Genomic DNA, 20700 nt, shown 5'->3' with positions numbered 1-20700 from the left:
AGTGTGCTTCAGAAATTCCAATCTATGGCAGATAGCCCTTGGTGCATTAAGTGGGAAGGCTCTGAAAATGAAACAGATCCAGGGGTATGGAACACTGCAACCAGTAGTAGAATGGAGGCAGACAAAGTCAATTGGTGGGTATGGAACAAAACTTAGGACTGTACTTCTGATGATGAAGAAATAAAACAAATGCCACTGCTAGTGGCAGCTCTGCAAATTGGATGTGCCTGCAGAGGAATCAAACATAAACAAGGGGAAATAAATGACAAGACAGGACAAGGGATCCAAAAGGTAATATGTAGCACAAGTACAATTCAGAGTCCAGGCCAATTTGTATGGGCAGCAAGCGATGGCACCTGGACAACACATCTGCCTGTAGGTGAAAAAGTAAAAGAGATTACTTTAGGCCTCCCCACCTTATGCCCAATTAGGAAAAGGTCCCCATTCAAGGGAGAGCATGAACTTCTGCAAATAAGGACAAGATGAGAAGTTCAGGAAAATTGAAGATAAAGAAAGATGTCAGGAACCCTCCAGTAGTGTAAAATTTGAGTGGGCCCTGGAATCCTTGTTTGGTCCAATAGCAAATTATAACAACAGAAAGATGTTGTACAAACTTACAGGTCAGGTAGAAAGATTGGCAAGAGTTACCTAAGAGGGATTTAGAGAGCTAAATGTACAATTACAAGCCACGACTAAAATGACCCTGCAAAACACATTGGCTTTAGATACGTTATTGTTGAAAGAACACGGAGTATGCGGGTACCTAAAAGGACAAATTGATCACTGCTGCATCCACATCCCAAATGGAACTGCAGATGTAGAACACGACATTACTCAATTAAAACAAATAGACCATGAAGCACAGAAAGAGAGGGAAGATAAGACCACAAGTTGGGTAGATAAAAGTTTTGAAGGGTTAGGATGGAATGTGAGCTCCTGGATCAAATCTATTCTTGAGAGTCTGATAATCCTACTGATTGTGTTCTTAGCAATCTGGTTAATCTGTGCAGTTCTGAAAGGAGAGATAAAGAAAAGAGTATCCTGGAACCAGAAGATAATAAAGGCACTGACACGGGACAGAGATCCACATCCACATTTGTCATCTCCAAGTCCTCCAGAGTGTAACAACGCTTACGACAACTGTGGATTCGAAGATGAACATCAAGTATAAACTCAGAAAAAGGACTGCATATAGTGAAAGCATTACACTTATTATAGCAAAGTGAAATATATTGAATGTGGGGAAATACGTTACTATGGGGTTAAATGTTTCTGAAAATGTTTCTTAAAATCATGTAGAGGTAGGCCACAAGAATGCTTGGTATTAGGGATGGACTAGCAAGCTGAAATGTTTACTGTAATGGGAACTGGTACTTGGGGTCTCCAAGATACCCACCCAGAGATAAGATTCGGACATGTTCATGCAAGGATGAGTTAAGTCCCATGAAGCAATATGGACAAAGTTAATGAAGCAATATTAATAAAGCAATATTGATAAGGTTGTTATAGTGATTACTGCTACAGCTGAAATTGTAGAAATATGTGCACTTTGGACAAAGACAATGGAGCTAGATTTGGGTTGCTGATACCTCTAGTTCCCCCACGCTTCAATAAAGTACCTGCATATAATAAGTCTGTGATTATGTGTGTTCCTGAACGCTAACAAAGACTGATCAAAAACTTCCAAAACACCAGAAATCTGATATGCCCCCAAAATAGAAAGATTCTGCCCCCACAAAAAAACAAAACACCAACATTTAGCTCAATAAAGCTCAGAAACTCCAAGATTCAGCCCCGTGAAAATCGTGGATCTCCCTGCCCGGGCACTCGCTGCATGGGGGGGTGAGGGGGGCAATGAGGCCGGGCCGGAGCAGGGGGTGCCTGAGAGAGGCCCCGAGCCCGGGGGAAGCCCCTGCAGAGCCATGGAAGTGGCTCCTGGCCGGACTCGGGGATCCCCCTGGCGATCCCCGCTGGAGCAGCCTGGTCCTGAGGGACTCTGGCCCCTGGCAGGGACCCCAGGCTGCAGCAGGACAAGGATTCCTGTCCCTCAGGGGGAGGCACTGACATGACCTGACTGTGACCCCCATCCCTGTGCCTCTGGGCGGGGAGGGGGACGGAGAGGGGCACAAAGTTAAGCCCGGGAAGGAGGGACAGCTGGGGGGAAGATGGATTTCCGTAAGAATTACTTTGCTTCTCGTTTTATTGTTCTGACATGTTGGATAATAAATTCAATTTAATTTCCCCAAGTCAGGTGTGCTGTGCCCGTGACCAAGGACTGAACTGTCCCCACCCTCATCCAGACCCCCGAGCCTTTCCTTGTGTGTTCGGCTCCCCGCCCGGGACAGGAAGCAGAGTCACAGAGTTTTGGCCTCTTTCCGGCATAGCCCTGCTCCATCCCGGACTCACCCCCAGCTCGCAGCGTCCTCAGCTCCCGGGCACCCCGAGCTCCCGGCGCTTCAGCGCAGCGGCGCTTCCTTGGCCTCCTGCCCGGGCCGGGCCCAGCGCCGGGGCCGCTCCTCAGCCCAGGCTAACGAGAAATGGCGGAGCTCAGCCCAAGGCAGGCGAGTCCGTGCCGTGTGCAGAGCCCGCCGCTGGCTGCGATTGGCTGCTTCTGCCGTCACTCGTGGCTCTGGCGCGCGCTGATTGGGCAGAGCGGGGACAAGCCCGGCCCCGCTGGCGCCCCCAGGGCGGCCGTGGGGCAGGAGAGCCGCCATTGCCGGAGCGTCTGTGCGGGCCCGGCAGCGGCGGCAGCAGCGGCCGGAGCCCGGTGAGGCGGCGGCGGAGCTCGGAGGCGGCCCCAGCGCAGCGTCCCGGGCACAGCGCAGCCACCTCCGGCCTCCCGACACGAAGCGGGACGAGCCAGCGCTGCTCCGCCACCGCCTCCTGCCGAGGCCCCAGCGGCAAGGAGACCGCGGGCAGCCGCTCCCGCAGCGCCCTCAGCCCAGGGCCAACACGGGCCGGCCACGGCACAAGCCACCCGCCACAGCCCCCTGCCGCCCCCTCCCGGGCCCGCAGCGAGCCCCGAGCCCCCGCAGAACCGAGCGCGGCTCCCACCTGCGATGGCCGGGGCCGCCTCCGAGCTCCGCCGCCGCCTCACCGGTTGTTATCAATGAAATTACAATTTTGACAGCTAGGTCCCTTGGGTTAATGGCAGTTTAATTAAAAATGAATACAATTTAGTAAATTGAATAGTAATTTGGTATAAAAGAATACAGTTTAGTAAAAGAATATCATTTAGCAAAAAGTTACAATTTATATATATATTTGCCAGTAATTAAGTAAGATTAAAGCATAAGCAAAACCAACCGGGTTCCTCACCCTGCCTCATGTACAGAGCAAATCACTTCAAGCTAAACTTATATACTGTATGCTTATACATATTCATTAATACTTCCCATAACTTTCCTCTTATTTCCGATTTTTCTGTCTTTATGTCACTTTTCTTCACGGCACATGCTTCACTTGTTGTTAGGGGGTCTTCAGTTTTCTTTTGGGGGTCTTTTGGCGAAGGCTTCTCCTCTTCCTCATTGTCCTTTGGATAACCTTACAGGTTTGTGTGTGCGTACTAAGCGTTGTGTTATGTTACTCTACTCATTAGCCTGATATTTAGTGATTTTTAGGCCCAATGCTTAAAGTCGTTCTAATTTTGTCCATTTCAAGGCCGTTTTGGTCATGAGACATCACTTATCTTCTAAACTACATCCTGTACCTCAATTTTAACATGTAGCATCTGTAAAGGGGTACATCTGCCTCGTAACACTGATTCTTTTGGTTGCTTCTGATAATAACTTTCCAAATAGTTACAATTTAGTCAGCACGAATCAATTCCATTTATTTTAATCCCCCATTTCTCTTTTTTATTGCATTTATTGGTGCTTTTTAAAAAAAAAACATAAACTTAAATTTTAATTTTTTTATCTTCTCAATAATTTCATTTCTTGCATTTACTTTATTTTCAGTTCTAATTTTTTAACATTTTTCATGCTGTATCAAGCTTTTTGCACTCTTTCAAATTTAGTTAACTTTTTTTTTTTGAGCTATTATAGTTTCTTTTCGTTCAGTATTCCTTGAATTACTGAATGGATTAGTCTAATAAGGCATGAAATTATACAAAATAGAAACAATAATCTTAATATAAAACACTATACCATAAATTTTAACTTTTTCCACTAAGTGCTTCTAAAAAGGTTATCTCACTAATCAGTCTTCAAAATAAAATTCTATTTTTGAACTGGTATATATATCTTTAGCAATTTTTGTGATGTCTCTTCTATAATCATTTATCTTTATACAACACTCAGATTTGTTAAACTCTCTACAAACTCCCCCTTCTTCAGCTAACAAATACTCCAGGGCAATTCTGTTTTCATAAACAAATGCTCACACTTGTGAATGTTGCTTGGCCAGCAGCTTTAGGGCAGTAGAGGTGTGGTTTGAAACAACTTTAACTACTGTCTGCAGCTTTATGAACTGATTCAATAGATAGATTTGGGTTCTATATCTCTAAGATCCATCTGCAGCTCAAGTGGCTGGGTCATCTCTCTGCAGGCCATTTGTCTTCATTTCTGGTTTCTTCTTGCTTTTGGAAAGTCAAGGTTCAAGTCCCTTTTATTGTTCTTTAATGTTTCATAAAGTGGTGTTCTTAACATATTGCTCCTGGACCTCGGTATAACGAAGAAGGAGGGTCATATAACTCTTCAGATACAGGTTCTTTTTCACTTTTGAGGTAATTCACTGTATGCTCTTTACTCACAATTTTAATATATTCCATCAGGGGCTTTCCATTTGTTACTTGTTGTACCTGGTTGTTCCAAATAGAATTTTAGGTCACTTATGGATTGGTAAGGGTTAGCTCCAGAACTTTTATACCAGCACAAATCAACATGGTTATCCTACAATTAGTTTCTTTTTGTCATTCTCTAATATCCAGCAGGAGTTTTTGGTGGCCAGGTGTTAGTATTGTTATCTGATACAAACTGTTTTAATTATTTGATGATTCAAAATTTATCTTCTAGGTCATTTTATTCTCTTGGAAGTTTGAGTAAGATTTCATTTTAAAAATTGGTCTGGAGCTAGACTCTCACTTTCCCACAGCTATTTTTTTAGCTATTTTAAGTCTTTCACAAATTTAACATTTAAATAATTTTAATTCTATAACTACTTCTTGCATTAAACCTACAAAAATATTTTAGTTAAGGCTGGCCAATCTCAGTTGCTATACTGCTGTTTCAACTGTTCACACTATTTATTCATTTTGTCTAATTCTTTCTTTGGGATCTTTTTTATACTTCTATAAAATTACTGTGATTGTAACAGGCAGCATTAACATATGGATGTGCCACAAACACAGATTTTATCTTGTTTTTGCATTTGTCACATTTGTTTGCATTTGTCACATGGATCAGAATTATTGTGATTTTGTTTTTGCATAGTTTGTTTGCTCATTGTTTGCTTTTGTGCTGCTTGTTTTAATATCGCTTGTTTCTTTCTTATTCTTTTCATTCTGTCCCATCCTGCTTTATGGTCTTGGCCAGTTGCCAAGGGTATCTTAATGAACACAGTGAAAATAATCCTCAGGAGTTTTCACTCTCTACCTTCCTCAAGGCCCCTTGGGCTGCAGCCAAGGGCCGAGGTGCCGCTCTTCTTGGTAGCAAAGTTTATACCCTGGGGTCTGGTCACTGACACGTTTGGTCTCACTGCTACCCTTGGCCTCATAAGGTTCCTATGAGCCACTTCAACTCTGCTTGTTTCAAGGATGGCACAGATTTCACAGCACTGTCTTACCTCTCTCTCTCTCTCTCTTAGTTATTTTTTTTTTCTTTTAATTTAAACTACTAAAGCTCCAGAGATGTGCCAACTACAATAAAAGTTACTTTTTACACAACTTCAGTTAGCAATTTATTAATAAAACTTTAATTAACAGGGGCTTCTTTTAGCAAAATTTTTGCTGTTAAATAAATAAAACATTTAGTCAAAACCATTTATATTTACTATACAAAATATTGAAAAACAAACATATTTTAAAAATAAGGAAATTTAAGTTTCTGTGAAAAAAAAACCTGCTACATGTTTTTAACACTTATACTGCACATAACACAACTGTAACACACTATTTAGATACTATATATTCATAAAATGTGTTTGTGCTTCACAGACTCTGAGCAAGGCAGAATTTGTCTTTTGAATGTCTAAATATAATAAACCAAACCAAATTAATGCCAGGTTGTAACAAATGGTCAGTTGTGTTATATGTTAGAGTTCACTTGGCACAGCCAGCACTGCACACTTTTCAGTTAAATGGGATTTAAGTAATGCTGCTGTTTCTATTTCCAGCAAAATATCTTTAGGTGAAGAAACAGTTTTACCTCTTTTTTTTTTTTTCCTACTTTTTAGTTTGTAAAGGATACAACAGATAACTCTCGCTTTCTTGTGTTTTAGTAATAAATTTATCTTTCCCCCCACCCCGGGGAAGCTGCAGGGTAGCATAGTCGCTCTCTTCTTGATAAAAAGGTTCTTTTGAATTTACATACTGATTTAAAGCTTAACAAATCCAATCTTTAAACGATCCAAACTTTGGCCAATTCAAATTATATTTTCGGATCATTTTCTTTGTCTATTTAAACATATAATAATTTATAATTTTCTGCTTGTTTTTCCTCTCCGGGATTCCCATGTATTCCCATGTATTCCATGTATTCCCCTAGATTGGAGTTCCTGGGTTTTGGCATCAAATTGTTATAAATGACTTTCAAATTTCCAAATAATCAATCTAATTAATTGATAATATACTTTAATAAATTGGATACAAAATAATAAAAGAATACAATTTAGTAAAAGAATACGATTTAGTAAGAAAGATAAAATTTAGTAGATATATTCAGATATATATTTATGTATATATATGTGTGAATATAATTGGCCAGTGGTTACAAATGGTTAAGGCATAAGCAAAACCGACCCGGGGTACGGAGGGGGTTCCCCACCCTGCCTCACGTACAGAACAAAGCACTTCAAGCTAACCTTATATACTGTATGCTTATACATATTCATTTATGTTTCCCATATGTTTTCTCCTATTTCCGATTTTGCTGGCTTTAGGTCACTTTTCATCACAGCACATGCTTCACTTGTTGTTAGGGGGTCTTCAGTTTTCTTTTGGGGGTCTTTTGGTGAAGGCTTCTCCTCTTCCTCATTGTCCTTTGGATAACCTTACAGGTTTGTGTGTGCGTACTAAGGGTTGTGTTATGTTACTCTACTAATTAGTCTGATATTTACTGATTTTTAGGCCCAATGCTTAAAGTCGTTCTAATTTTGTCCATCTCAAGGCCGTTTTGGTCTTGAGACACCATTTATCTTCTAAACTACATCCTGTACCTCAATTTTAACATGTAACATCTGCAAAGGGGTACATCTGCCTTATAACACTGATTCTTTTGGTTGCTTCTAATAGTAACTTTCCAAATAGTTACAATTTAGTCAGCAGGAATCAATTCCATTTATTACACAACCTCCCGGGCCCGCAGCGAGCCCCGAGCCCCCGCGGAACCGAGCGCGGCTCCCACCTGCGATGGCCGGGGCCGCCTCCGAGCTCCGCCGCCGCCTCACCGGGCTCCGGCCGCTGCTGCCGCCGCTGCCGGGCCCGCACAGACGCTCCGGCAATGGCGGCTCTCCTGCCCCACGGCCGCCCTGGGGGCGCCAGCGGGGCCGGGCTTGTCCCCGCTCTGCCCAATCAGCGCGCGCCAGAGCCACGAGTGACGGCAGAAGCAGCCAATCGCAGCCAGCGGCGGGCTCTGCACACGGCACGGACTCTCCTTGGGGTGAGCTCCGCCATTTCTCGTTAGCCTGGGCTGAGGAGCGGCCCCGGCGCTGGGCCCGGCCCGGGCAGGAGGCCAAGGAAGCGCCGCTGCGCTGAAGCGCCGGGAGCTCGGGGTGCCCGGGAGCTGAGGGCGCTGCGAGCTGGGGGTGAGTCCGGGATGGAGCCGGGGATGCCGGAAAGAGGCCAAAACTCTGTGACTCTGCTTCCTGGCCCGGGCGGGGAGCAGAACACACAAGGAAAGGCTCGGGGGTCTGGATGAGGGTGGGGACAGTTCAGTCCTTGGTCACGGGCACAGCACACCTGACTTGGGGAAATTAAATTGAATTTATTATCCAACATGTCAGAACAATAAAACGAGAAGCAAAGTAATTCTTACGGAAATCCATCTTCCCCCCAGCTGTCCCTCCTTCCCGGGCTTAACTTTGTGCCCCTCTCCGTCCCCCTCCCCGCCCAGAGGCACAGGGATGGGGGTCACAGTCAGGTCATGTCAGTGCCTCCCCCTGAGGGACAGGAATCCTTGTCCTGCTGCAGCCTGGGGTCCCTGCCAGGGGCCAGAGTCCCTCAGGACCAGGCTGCTCCAGCGGGGATCGCCAGGGGGATCCCCGAGTCCGGCCAGGAGCCACTTCCATGGCTCTGCAGGGGCTTCCCCCGGGCTCGGGGCCTCTCTCAGGCACCCCCTGCTCCGGCCCGGCCTCATTGCCCCCCTCACCCCCCCATGCAGCGAGTGCCCGGGCAGGGAGATGGACGATTTTCACGGGGCTGAATCTTGGAGTTTCTGAGCTTTATTGGGCTAAATGTTGATGCTTTGTTTTTTTGTGGGGGCTGAATATTTCTGTTTTGGGAGGATATCAGATTTTTGGTGTTTTGGAAGTTTTTGATCTGTCTTTGTTAGCGTTCAGGAAAACACATAATTGTAGATTGACTGTATGCAGGTGTTTTATTGAATTGTGTGGGAACTGGGGGTATCAGCAACCCAAATCTAGTTCCGTTGTCTTTGTCCAAAGTGCACATATTTCTCTTATTTCAGCTGTACCAGTAATCATTGTAACAACCTTATCAATATTGCTTCATTAATAAATCTTCATTAACTTTATCTATATTGCTTCATGAGAATTAGCTCATCTTTGCACGAACATGTCCGAATCTTATCTCTGGGTGGATATCTTGGAGACCCCAAGTACCAGTTCCCATTACCGTAAACATTTCAGCTTGCTAGTCCATTCCTAATACCAAGCATTCTTGTGGCCTACCTCTACATGATTTTAATAAACATTTTCAGAAACATTTAACCCCATAGTAATGTATTTCCCCACTTTGAAAATATTTCACTTTACTATAATAAGTGTAATGCTTTCACTATATACAGTCCTTTTTCTGAGTTTATACTTGATGTTCATCTTTGAATCCACAGTTGTCGTAAGCGTTGTTACACTCTGGAGGACTTGGAGATGACAAATGTGGATGTGGATCTCTGTCCCGTGTCAGTGCCTTTATTATCTTCTGGTTCCAGGATACTCTTTTCTTTATCTCTCCTTTCAGAACTGCACAGATTAACCAGATTGCTAAGAACACAATCAGTAGGATTATCAGACTCTCAAGAATAGATTTGATCCAGGAGCTCACATTCCATCCTAACCCTTCAAAACTTTTATCTACCCAACTTGTGGTCTTATCTTCCCTCTCTTTCTGTGCTTCATGGTCCATGGGTTTTAATGGATTAATGTTGTGTTCTACATCTGCAGTTCCATTTGGGATGTGGATGCAGCAGTGATCAATTTGTCCTTTTAGGTACCCGCACACTCCGTGTTCTTTCAACAATAACATATCTAAAGCCAATCTGTTTTGCAGGGTCATTTTAGTTGTGGCTTGTAATTGTACATTTTGCTCTCTAAATCCCTCTTTGGTAGCTCTTGCCAATCTTTCTACCTGGCCTGTAAGTTTGTACAACATCTTTCTATTGTTGTAATTTGCTATTGGACCAAACAAGGATTCCAGGGCCCACTCAAATTTTACACTACTGGAGGGTTCCTGCCATCTTTCTTCATCTTCAATTTTGTTTTCCTGAACTTCTCGTCTCGTCCTTATTTGCAGAAGTTCATGCTCTGCCTTGAATGGGGACCTTTTCCAAATTGGGCATAAGGTGGGGAGGCCTAAAGTAATCTCTTTTACTTTTTCACCTACAGGCAGATGTGTTGTCCAGGTGCCATCACTTGCTGCCCATCCAAATTGGCCTGGACTCTGAATTGTACTTGTGCTACATATTACCTTTTGGATCACTTGTCCTGTCTTGTCATTTATTTCCCCTTGTTTATGTTTGATTCTTCTGCAGGCACATCCAATTTGCAGAGCTGCCACTAGTGGTGGCATTTGTTTTATTTCTTCATCGTCAGAAGTGCAGTCGTAAGTTTTGTTCCATACCCACCAATTCACTTTGTCTGCCTCCATTCTACTACTGGTTGCAGTGTTCCATACCCCTGGATCTGTTTCATTTTCAGAGCCTTCCCACTTAATGCACCAAGGGCTATCTGCCATAGATTGGAATTTCTGAAGCACACTCATTGACCATGCACTGTCCCAAGCTTCAGCCCGATCTTTTCCTTCCTGTCCTTCACACTTCCACTTCGATACTGGAATCTTTTCTTTAATAACCTTCCCTATCTTTTCATAACACCATCCATAATTCCGTCATCCCCCATCCCAGCCTAGTTTTGGTTCATACTTTCCTCCATTTTCATGACAATCCCATCTAGATGAATACTTTGGCTTCACAGTATTTTCAAACACTGTCCTATTTGGGTACTCATAATCTATTTGCAATACACAGCTCACATTTTCATTTATATTCTTTTGTATTTCAGGAAATTTTGATGTTATAATTCCCCAATTTATTTGGTCTCCTGCTGCCTTTGGTATAGGCAGACAGGCAGTTATTTTGCTGGTGCATGTTGGCAAAATCTTTAATTAATCCAATCATCCCATTTTCTGCCTGAATAGTATTAGAGACTTTTATCACTTGTGGTTCTGGCTGCACCCCCACATCCCTCTTCATTCTAAAATGAAGAGTTGTCAGCTGATCCTTTTGCATTTCACATCCCAAGGTAACAGTGATTCCAACTGATGGCAGTGAAGGCCATAAAATAATCACCATTACAGTCACCAGCAACCTAGACATTTGAAACAATCAAACCCGCTTTATCTGCAGCTTTGTTGTCCCCACAGTTTGTGCAGTCCACAGTGCAGGGGAAACCTTCTTCACTCTGGTGTAATGTATGCAGGGATCCAGTCCAGCTCCTTTGACTGCTGTCAAGGTAGTTAACAGTACCTGATAGGGTCCATTCCACCTTTCTTTTAATGGTTCTTCCTTCCAGCTTTTAACGTACACTTCATCTCCCGGGGGGATGTCATGAACTGGATTCTCAAGAGTCAGCGGCCTGTTCCACACAAGGGTGCTCCGAAGTCGAGCTCGAGCTTTTCCAAGAGACAGAACATAATTCTACACCTCTTGCTTCCCTGTAACATGTACATTTGGATTAGGTTGAGGGGATTCATATGGTTTCCCATCCAATATCTCATAAGGACTGACTGACATCCTGCTTCTAGGCTTTATCTGAATCCTCAGCAGTGCTATTGGTAAAGCTTGTGGCTGCTGCAATTTAGCCTCTTGGCATATTTTGCTGATTTGCCTCTTCAATGTCTTATTCATCCTCTGTACCTGTCCACTGGATTGGGGTCTCCATGGTGTATGGAGATCCCAAGCTATTCCCAGTAACCTACTCACCTCCCTCACTACTGTGGCTGTGAAATGTGGGCCCCTATCTGATGATATTCCTAGAGGCACCCCAAATCTTGGAATGATTTCTTGCAGCAACCACTTGACTGTCTCCTTTGCTTGATTTGTGTGACAGGGAAGAGCTTCTGGCCATCCTGAAAATGTGTCAACCCCTACCAATAGATATTTGTATTCTCGTGTTCTTGGTAATTCTACAAAATCTACTTGCCAATAATCTCCTGGTTTTCCCTAATTGTGCCTGTCATCTAGCCACTGGATTGTTCTTTAAGCAAATTTCACATTTTGACATTACTGATTTTGCCATTGTTAACATCTGTACTGAAATTAAACTTTGTTTTAACAATTTCACCAATGCCTCTGCACTCCAATGACATTTGTTATGCTTAATTTGTAGAACTTCTCTCATTATCAAGGGGGGTACCACTGCTTGTCCCTGTGTAGTCACATACCACCCTTCTGAATTCTTCTGTGCATTCAGTGAGCGTCCCAATTTCTCATCCTCTATTGAATATTTAGGTTCTGGAGGTAAATTGAATTGAGATACATTAGTTTTTAAAGGTATCAGTGCCATTGCAGTTTGCACTTCTCGAGCAGCTTGTCAGGCTGTCCAGTCTGCTTTCCGATTTCCCTCATGAATTTTGGAGCTTCCTGATTGGTGAGCTTTACAGTGCATGATTGCTACTTGCTCAGGCTTTTGTACTGCTTTTATTAATTGCAGGACTGCATCTTGATGTTTAATGTGTGTGCCTTGAGGAGACAGCAGTCCTCTTTCTTTCCCCAGTGCCCTGTGTACATGCACCACTCCAAAAGCATGTTTTGAATCAGTCCAGATATTTACTTTGTTCCCTTCACTCATCTCTAATGCCCTGGTTAAAGCAGCCAGTTCTGCTCATTGGGCAGATGTGTTTGCTGGCAAGGCCTTTGCCTCCACCACTGCACCTGTTGTTGTTATCGCATATCCAACGTATCTGGTCCCGTTCTCCACAAAACTGCTTCCATCTGTAAACAGCTCCAGTCTGCCTGTTCCAGTGGGGCGTCTTTCAAATCTGCTCTGGCTGAACAGGTGTGTTCTATCACTGCCACACAATCGTGTTCCAGTGGGCCTTCTTCAGTTGTGGTACCTAGGACTCATACCATCATTTTGCCATCACTACGACCCACACACACATAAAAAGAAAAACTACAAAGCAATCAAATATTTTCTTTTTCTTCTCCTAGGACTAAAAACTGATTCTCACACCACTGCCCAAATAGAACCAACAATATAGAAGTAAAAGTATTACGAAAAATTGTTCTAACAGTGTCATCTTTTCACTGAAACTATGAAAAGCAAAAACTCTCCAATGATGTCTTATATAAATGAGGCATTACTTAATTCTGGCCAGAATGTGCAACAGGAATAATTTCATGCACACTCAGGCTGGGTGTGTAGAGAAAATGATTCCATGACACATGAGTTTGACTAGATTTTTCTAAATTTATACACTCTGACCCCGTAGAAATCCCTTGGTTTAATGTTCATTGGTTTCAAGGTGTGGAGTTGTTAGGATTTGGTTTCCTGTTGCAGCCGGATTTCTGTGCCTGTGATGTGAATTAGGTGGGCACTCCTGGATTTCCTGCTCAGCCTTTTCCAGACCAGGTGTCTCCAGCTGTGCCTGGGGCAGTGTCTGGGGTGGATGTTGGTTGATGTTTGCTGCTGGGTGTGGATGTTTTGTTGATGGTCGTTATCTTGGGGAGAATCTTTTGGGCTATTCCCAGTCTATTGAGATGTTAAATACATCTCTGCTGAGTGCTGGCAAAGAAACATTAAAATTCCTTTCCCGAAGACAAAAGGCAAACCTAGTGTGACCAGAGAAATAAGATTTGAAGCCATTTTAAAGTTGGTCTATTTTGGCAGCAGCTAATCCCAGGCAGGGCAGAGTGTGAGTGTAATTGAGAGGCAGAGTGGAATTGTCCCGGTGCCTTCCCCAGCAGCTGTGGCGAGGGCAGGCACAGAAAGGGCTGAAGCTGCAAGAGTGAGAGCAAGGATTGTCCCGCAGTGGCTGGAGATGGCAAAGGAGGGTGGCCAGGCCGAGGATTTGAGCAGAGGATCTGTGGGCAGGCCCAGGGGCTTCCCCCGCTGGGGAGCCCTGGCTGCTGCTGCGTTGCCTTCAGTGCAGGCTCAGGGGTGGCCTGTTTAATATTCCCTTGCAATTCAGATTTCTGAGTCTGGAAGAGCCATGGCTGAAGCATCAATAATTTTATTTTTTTCATTTTGTTAAGTTTTGTTCTCTTTCTTATGTCCACCCCGTAAAATTGAGAATACCTGGGAGTAAAATGTCACACAATGTTCTGGCGAGAGGAGAGAATCCTCAATCCAGCTCCAGCAATTCCCTGTTAATCCTAAGAATTGCTGCAGTTCCTTCTTAGTCCTAGGGTACATTATTTCTGAGATTCCCTGAACCCTCTCATGATCAATGCAAGACAAAGCTTCAGTCAAAATAGTTCCCAAATATTTAACTATTTTCTCTACCATTTGCCCTTTTTTTTCAGATACTCAAAGCTGCTTTTTAGCCTGAAAATGAAGCCCTTTCACAGAGGCTTCCTCTACCTCTTCTCCTTGTTTTTCTGACTGGATCAAGTCATCCACATCCTGCATTAAGCCAGTCCCTGGGGGTGAGGTCAATTCCTTTGATATTTCCTGCAAGGCTTGCCCCAATCAGGCCGGTGCTTCCGTGCATCCCTGCAGAAGGACCGTCCATGTCTTGAGCATTTTCCCTTCTACCTCTTGTTGCCAGCCCAAGGCAGAATTGTGTTTGCATCCTCTGGAAGTGGGCAGATCCCCAGAAAGCATCTTTTGCATCAAGTTGTGAATGGCAGCAGTGTGAGGAGGGCACCTGGTTCAGGCTGGTGTAAGGATCTGAGAGTGTGGGGTGCCTCGGTTTCATCATCTCATTTCTTCTTCTTGGGTCCTGCAGCATTCTGTGGATTCCATTGGATTTCTTGTTTGGCAGGATAGGAGCATTCTAGGGAGCCATCCCTGGCTCCCCAAGCCGTGCCTTGAGCAGGACTCCCAGACAGGCTGTGAGCCCTTCCTTCCCTCCCTTGGAACAGGGGATTGCTTTTCCACACCTCTTGTCCTGGTTGCTTGAGGGAAATTTGGAGAGGCTCCATATCTAATTCTGCCAATTTCCCTGGGGCTGCCCACACTTGTGGGTTCACTTCAGCCTAGGCTCTGCCAGACATTTGACACAGAGGTACAACAGAACCAGCCTCTGTATCACCTTTTGCAACATTAATTTGCATTCCCCATTTAGCCATCAAATCCCTTCCTAGTAAATTACAATCACAATTGTGAGCAAATAAAACTTCCTGCATTTCAAACCCATCCCCCCCATCTCCTAATATTGGCTGAATAAAACACACCCACTCATCTTTCCCACTTAGTGCCTTAATTATTAAAATATTCCTTAACAATTTTCCCCCCTTAGGTGTAAGATTCTGAGTGGATGGAGAGGCCCCTGTGTCCATCAGGAAAGGTCTCCTCTGGATCCAGAGCCACCCTGGATGTTCCCAAGGGCTGCAGTGTGGTGGGTCCCTGGTGGAATGGGAGCTGTGAGACCGCTAAGAATCCGTGTCCATCAAGGGCTGGACTTGCTGGTGCTGAGGGTGCTCCTGTCTGTGCTTGCAGTGTCCTTGTGCCCTGCAGCTGGAAGGCTGATTCCTTGCCAGGGGCTGTTTGGGTGGGCTGTCCCCTGGCCAGGAGGGCAATGCCTGTGCCAGGTGCTTGTGGCCGAGGGTGTCCCCTGGGTGCTGGGGCCCCCTTGGGCCCTGGGCTTGATCCCTCAGGGGCTGTAGGAACTGTGCCATGGCCTTTGCCTTCAGCTTGGCCTTTTGCTCATCCCTTGCTGCATTCAGCTGCTGAGCCTTTGGGAGCAAGTGCTGCAGGGGCTTCTTGTGGCCCTGCTGCAGCCCCCCTCAGTGCCTGTGGGTGCTCATCGTGTGGCAGCTGCTGAGCTTTCTGCAAAATCCTTCCTTTCTGCAGGGACCCAACACAAAAATGCTTAAAAGTTCATCTGGATCCTGTCAGATCTAATCCCCATTTGTGAGCTGCTCCTTCCTGGTGCTGGCTGTGCTGAGGCTCCCCTCCCCAGCCCGTATCCCAGAGCCGGTCCCTGTCCTGCCGCAGTGTCCAAAGGCGGCCCCCCCGGCGGGCAGGGCCGGCAGCTCCACGGGGCCGGGCAGCGGCCGGGGCGTCCCGCAGCCTCCTGGGGGCCGGGGGCCACTGCCGGCCCTGCCCGGGGGGTGCTGGGGTCAGGCAGCGCCCGGCGCTGAGCCCCGGCTGCCCCACAGCCCCGGCCCGGCCCCACAGCTCCCCACAGGCCCCCAGCCCGTGCTCCCGGTGCCGCAGCTCTGCGCCCGCTCCTGCCGCTCCCAGCTCAGAGAAACCCCCTGAAATCCTGACCTCCTTCTTTTCCTGTCCTGGAAAACTGGGATACAAAGGATCTGAGTCAGCTGGCAAATTCTGAGGATAAGACCCTTCTGAAAAACATCCCAATCCTCAGTATTTTTTTCTCTTCCCCCTCTTTTCCATCATCCTGTTTCTTACCCCATAGATTGCTCCTGCTGCTTCTTGCCTTAAGCACATTCCTGCACACTCCCCTTCAGCCAATCCCTTCCCAGCACACCAACACCATCCATCCCCTTTTGTCTAAATCCCTTCTGGACTTCCCTTATTGCCTTGCTGGGTGTCCATGTCCTTAATTCCCTCTGGGAGAATGTGCAAACGACCTCCACATGCTCCCAAGGGACCCTTGAGAGATATTTTGGGATCCTCATCTCTTTTGCTGGGACCCCATTGTGGCTTTCCCTTTTGTCCCCTCCCTGGGTGCCCTGCCATGTTTACTCCCCGAAGATCCCACTGTAGTCACTGCTGAGATTTTCAGTGCTCTCTCCCTGCCGACTCTTGAGAGCCCCCCTGATCCGTCCCTCGTCTGTCTCCTGCTCACTCTCGGGTACCCAATCAATCCCCGGTGCCGCCGCCAGCCGAGGGAGCCGATCCCCCAAACTGGGTGAGGCACCTTCAGCTGCACTCAGTGCCCGCCGGCCCGGACGGTGGAAGGAATTGCAGAGGAGCCCCAAGGTGTGTGGAAAAATTGACATCCCCAGAGGTTTCTGTCCACAAGGAAGACAGAGGAGTCCTGTAAAAGTAATTTCATTTATAAAAAAGGGAGAGGCCATGGGACAATTTCCATGGTGTCTCTCCTGTTTTTGGCAGACACAGCCTCCTTTTCATCCTAATTTTCTTGGTCACATCTCCCTCTCCCTTTCCCCATTGGCTGAAGTACTGGAGAGGTACAGACTTCCCAATGCACCTCCTACATACCCCCTTGATATGCACCCCACTTTTGTATAGCTAACGATATTGATGGCTGTGTTAAGTCTTTGTTGTTCTTCTGGAAGTTGATGAATTTAGCAGGAGCTTGGCTGAGCAGCAGTCTGTGTCATCAATTAATAACATTTTGTGCAGCTGATGGCTCCTCCTGTCACTTCCTTATGTCCACGTCCCTGGCCCTATGTGCAATGAGGTTGACGGGATCAGTTTGTAAAGAGCCTTTGTTGTTGTTCCTTTGCTGGGGTTCCCCCGTTTTGGGGCCATCCCCCCTGGAGCAGGGTGTCCCCCCTTGGTGCAGGCGCAGGGCTCAGGCAGGGCTGAGGCAATCAGAGCGCGCGGCGCTGATGACTCATCAGTGTCCAGGCAGAGCCGCAGCTGCCAGCGTTCCCCAGCTGGAGCCCAGCTGCGCCCCTCCCCCCCGGGCCTTGGCGCCCCCCTTGAGGGGAATTTGGGGAGGTGGGAGGGGGGAGCGCCAAGGCCAGGCCCCCCCGCGCTGTGGTGGCGGGAGCGGCTGCAGTGGGGAGCGAGTGCGGGCGGAAGCGGCCGAGAGCCCAGCGCTGCCCCAGGCCGAGCTGGCCCAGCTCCATCCGTGCCCCTGCGGTGGGATGCTGTGGGACTGGGGGGGAAGAGGGAGGCGGCAGTGGGTGCTGGGCCTGGGGGCAGGAGGAGAAGGGAAGGAGAAGCAGGGCTGAAGAGCAAAATGTTCAAAGGATGCACCTGGTAGGAGAAGGTGGGATTGTGCAGGAGGAGAAATAGGAGGAAGAGGAGTGTGAGGAAGAGTAGGGCCACAAGAGGAGGAGGAGGAGCAGGAAGAGGAAGCAGGACAAGGTTCCACCCTCCCTGTATGTGCAGTCCCAGGAGCGTTGCCCTGCCCACAGTCAGCAGGTGACTGGGGAGGGGGATCCGCAGTTTTCACAGGTCTGAATCTTGGTGTTTCTGAGCTTTATTGGGCTAAATGTTGGTGCTTTGTCTTTTTTCAGGGGCTGAATCTATCTCTTCTGCAGGGGGTTTTGCCTGAATTTGGTGTTTGGGTAGTTTTTCATCTTTGTTTTGATGTTTGGAGGATGTTTGGGCTGAATCTTGGTGTTTTGGTTTTTTACAGACACAAGATGCCCAGTGACTTTCTGAGATGACCTTGGGCAAGGAGGAACCCCCAGCCCAAAGCACCCTCCTCTCTTTTTTTCCTCCTAATCCGGAATTTTCATTCCCAAACTCGGTCCAGATGGAGGAGGAGGAGAAAAAGCCCCAGAGATGCCGCACGAGGTGGGGCTGCAAACCCAGTCCAGGGAGCTGCGAGGAGGAAAGATCCCCCCAGTTCCAGGAACACGGCCAGAGATCCAGCCAGAGCTCAGAGCTGGGGGAGAAGCCCCACAAGTGCTTGGAATGTGGGAAGGGCTTCAGAAAGAGCTCTAGCCTGATCCAGCACCGGAGGATCCACACTGGGGAAAAGTCCTACGAGTGTGGGGAATGTGGGAAGAGCTTCAACCACGGCTCCAGCCTGTGGAAACACCAGAGGATCCACACTGGGGAACGACCTTATGAGTGTGGGAAATGTAGGAAGAGCTTCAGAGAGATCTCTCACCTGATGACACACCAGGTGATCCACACGGGGGAACGGCCCTACACCTGCTTGGAATGTGGGAAGAGCTTTGGGTGGAGCTCCTACCTGAGGGCACACCAGCGCATCCACACTGGGGAGAGGCCCTACGAGTGTCCCCAGTGTGGGAAGAGGTTTCAGACCAGCTCCCATGTCCTCCAACATGAGCGGATTCACACAGAGGAGAGGCCCTTCCGCTGCCCCGACTGCGGGAAGGGCTTCAAGCACAGTTCCCACCTCACTGTCCACCGGCGCATCCACAGTGGGGAGAGGCCCTACGAGTGTCCCCAGTGTGGGAAGAGCTTCTCACAGAGCTCAGCCTTGACCCAACACCAACGGAGGCACCAGTAAGGGAAGCCCTGCGAGTGCCCCGAGTGCAGGAAGAGCTTCGTGCGCTGCTCCAGCTCCATCCCCCATGGGAGGATCGGCGTTGGATGATCCCCAGTGACCCCCGTTGGGCAGAGCCCTGGTGATCCGTGGTCCTGGTGATCCGTGTTGGGAAGACACCTGGCTGGGAGGCTCCACATCTTCCTGGCTCCCTGTGGGCACCTGGATGAACACAGGGGAATGAAAATCTAACAGGATACAGAATGACAATGGGAATTGTTGACTTTCAATCCTCCAGAACCTTTTGCCCCTGCTTCAGGAGCTGTGTGGGCAGAGAAAAGGGGATGACACCGGGCTTGGGGGGCCCCGAGGGGAGCACACACGCTCTCTGGAAGAGAGGACACCACCCCCGGGACCCCCCCTCACCTTCCTGCACAGGCAGAAGCCGAGCCCCATCTCCAGGAAGATGAAGCCCAACACGGAGACTCCAATCCCCATCAGCCTCTTGCTGTGGGCAGCGTTTGACAGCATCCCTGGGGGGTCTGCAGAGGTCAGGACCCCCAAAACTTCTCACAGACACCCCAAGCCCCTCCAAGGACCCTTCCAATATCTCCCAGCCCTCCCAGGACCCTCTGAAACCTTCTTTGGAGTCACTGATTTTAAAAAAATCAGGTATTTTAGAAAAATTGGAGATCTTAGCTAGAGATAGGCCTTGCTGGAACTAGTTAGAGTTAATGATTGAGTGAGAAGCAGGATTTGAGATAATCAATCTCAGACTTAGGTAAAAAATTCCTTTTCATTGTATGTTTGTTCAGCTGTGCTTATAATGAGAAAAGAGAAACTGATAAAGGGGTTCAGGAAGATCACAGACCTTACATCTGGAAACCCATTTCAAAGTCACAAGGAAGGAAACTGGAGTTGTACCAAATGTCATTTGTAATGTCAACCATTGTAAAGGTAGAAAGGTGAGAGTGAGGAAGAGCCGTTTTCCTTCATCTCTTGATGACCCCTCCTCACCAAAACAACCCCCTCTTCAAATTAGGGAGCCCACCACGCAGGCATAGTGACTTTTTAAAATCATTACCATGAATTTTAATCCAAAGTGGAGCATGGGAAGTGTTAGCATTATGAATATGTATTAGTATTAATATGTATTATTATTTTGGATATTTCAGACTTTTGTAAATAAATAGACACTGGAATCTTTTGTCAACTTGCAGTGCATATTAAGGGGATGACTCCTGCACTCGCCCAGTGCTGTGATTAAACATCCACTTTGTAACTTTAAACTGTTGGAGAGGTTTTTTGTCCAATTACAGATTGATATTGATACTGAATCAATATCGCAATTTTTTTGTTAAATCACTGCCAGTCTCTTCCCAGCCTCCCCAGGACCCACCAGAGCCCCTCCTGTTCCTCTCAGGATCCCACAGCCCCCTCCCGATTACTCCCCACTGCCCCAGGACCCCCAAACCCTCTCCCAGTCCCTTCCCAGCCCCACCAGGACTCATCAAGACTCCTCCCAGTCTCTTCCCAGCACAACCAACCTCATCCCAATCCCTGCTTTCCAATGCCCAATCTCCTTCCAGCTCCTCCAGGCTCACTCAAATCCCTCCCAGTGACACCCAGCACCCCCAAACTCCCTCCCAGTGTCCATCAGGACCCCCAGAACCTCATCCCACCCTCTCCAACATCCTTCAAACCCCTTCCCAGCCATCCTAAGCACCTCAATCCCTTCCCCAGTTTAAACCAGTCTATCTCAAACTCCCTCCCAGTTCCTCCCAGCACACCCCAAT

The 20700-nt window shown here is 47.2% G+C and overlaps 2 protein-coding genes and 4 pseudogenes across 2 annotated transcripts in view; 4 read left to right on the top strand and 2 right to left on the bottom strand.

The window, feature by feature from the left end:
• LOC131588643 (zinc finger protein 850-like) overlaps positions 1 to 20171 on the top strand; it is a 105956-nt pseudogene extending 85785 nt beyond the window's left edge.
• LOC131588521 (zinc finger protein 850-like) overlaps positions 1 to 20700 on the top strand; it is a 497145-nt pseudogene that overhangs the window by 101150 nt on the left and 375295 nt on the right.
• LOC131588505 (zinc finger protein 208-like) overlaps positions 1 to 20700 on the bottom strand; it is a 911601-nt pseudogene that overhangs the window by 546872 nt on the left and 344029 nt on the right.
• Positions 1 to 20700, top strand: part of LOC131588609 (zinc finger protein 239-like) — a 204302-nt gene that overhangs the window by 94957 nt on the left and 88645 nt on the right. The gene's annotated exons all lie outside the window — the stretch shown is intronic.
• The window catches only part of LOC131588535 (zinc finger protein 420-like), a 99501-nt pseudogene that overhangs the window by 11813 nt on the left and 66988 nt on the right, over positions 1 to 20700 (bottom strand).
• The window catches only part of LOC131588613 (zinc finger protein 239-like), a 68698-nt gene continuing 55838 nt past the window's right edge, over positions 7841 to 20700 (top strand). Inside the window, exons 1-2 of the mRNA XM_058857565.1 lie at positions 7841 to 7962; positions 14139 to 14261. The gene's annotated coding sequence lies outside the window, so the exon portion shown is untranslated. The remainder of the gene's footprint in view (positions 7963 to 14138; positions 14262 to 20700) is intronic.

This window comes from Poecile atricapillus, chromosome 26 (genome assembly GCF_030490865.1).
Source record: "Poecile atricapillus isolate bPoeAtr1 chromosome 26, bPoeAtr1.hap1, whole genome shotgun sequence".
Classification (NCBI taxonomy): Eukaryota; Metazoa; Chordata; class Aves; order Passeriformes; family Paridae; genus Poecile; species Poecile atricapillus.
Note: the sequence above shows the minus strand (reverse complement) of the source record. Positions and strands in the feature narration are given on the sequence as shown.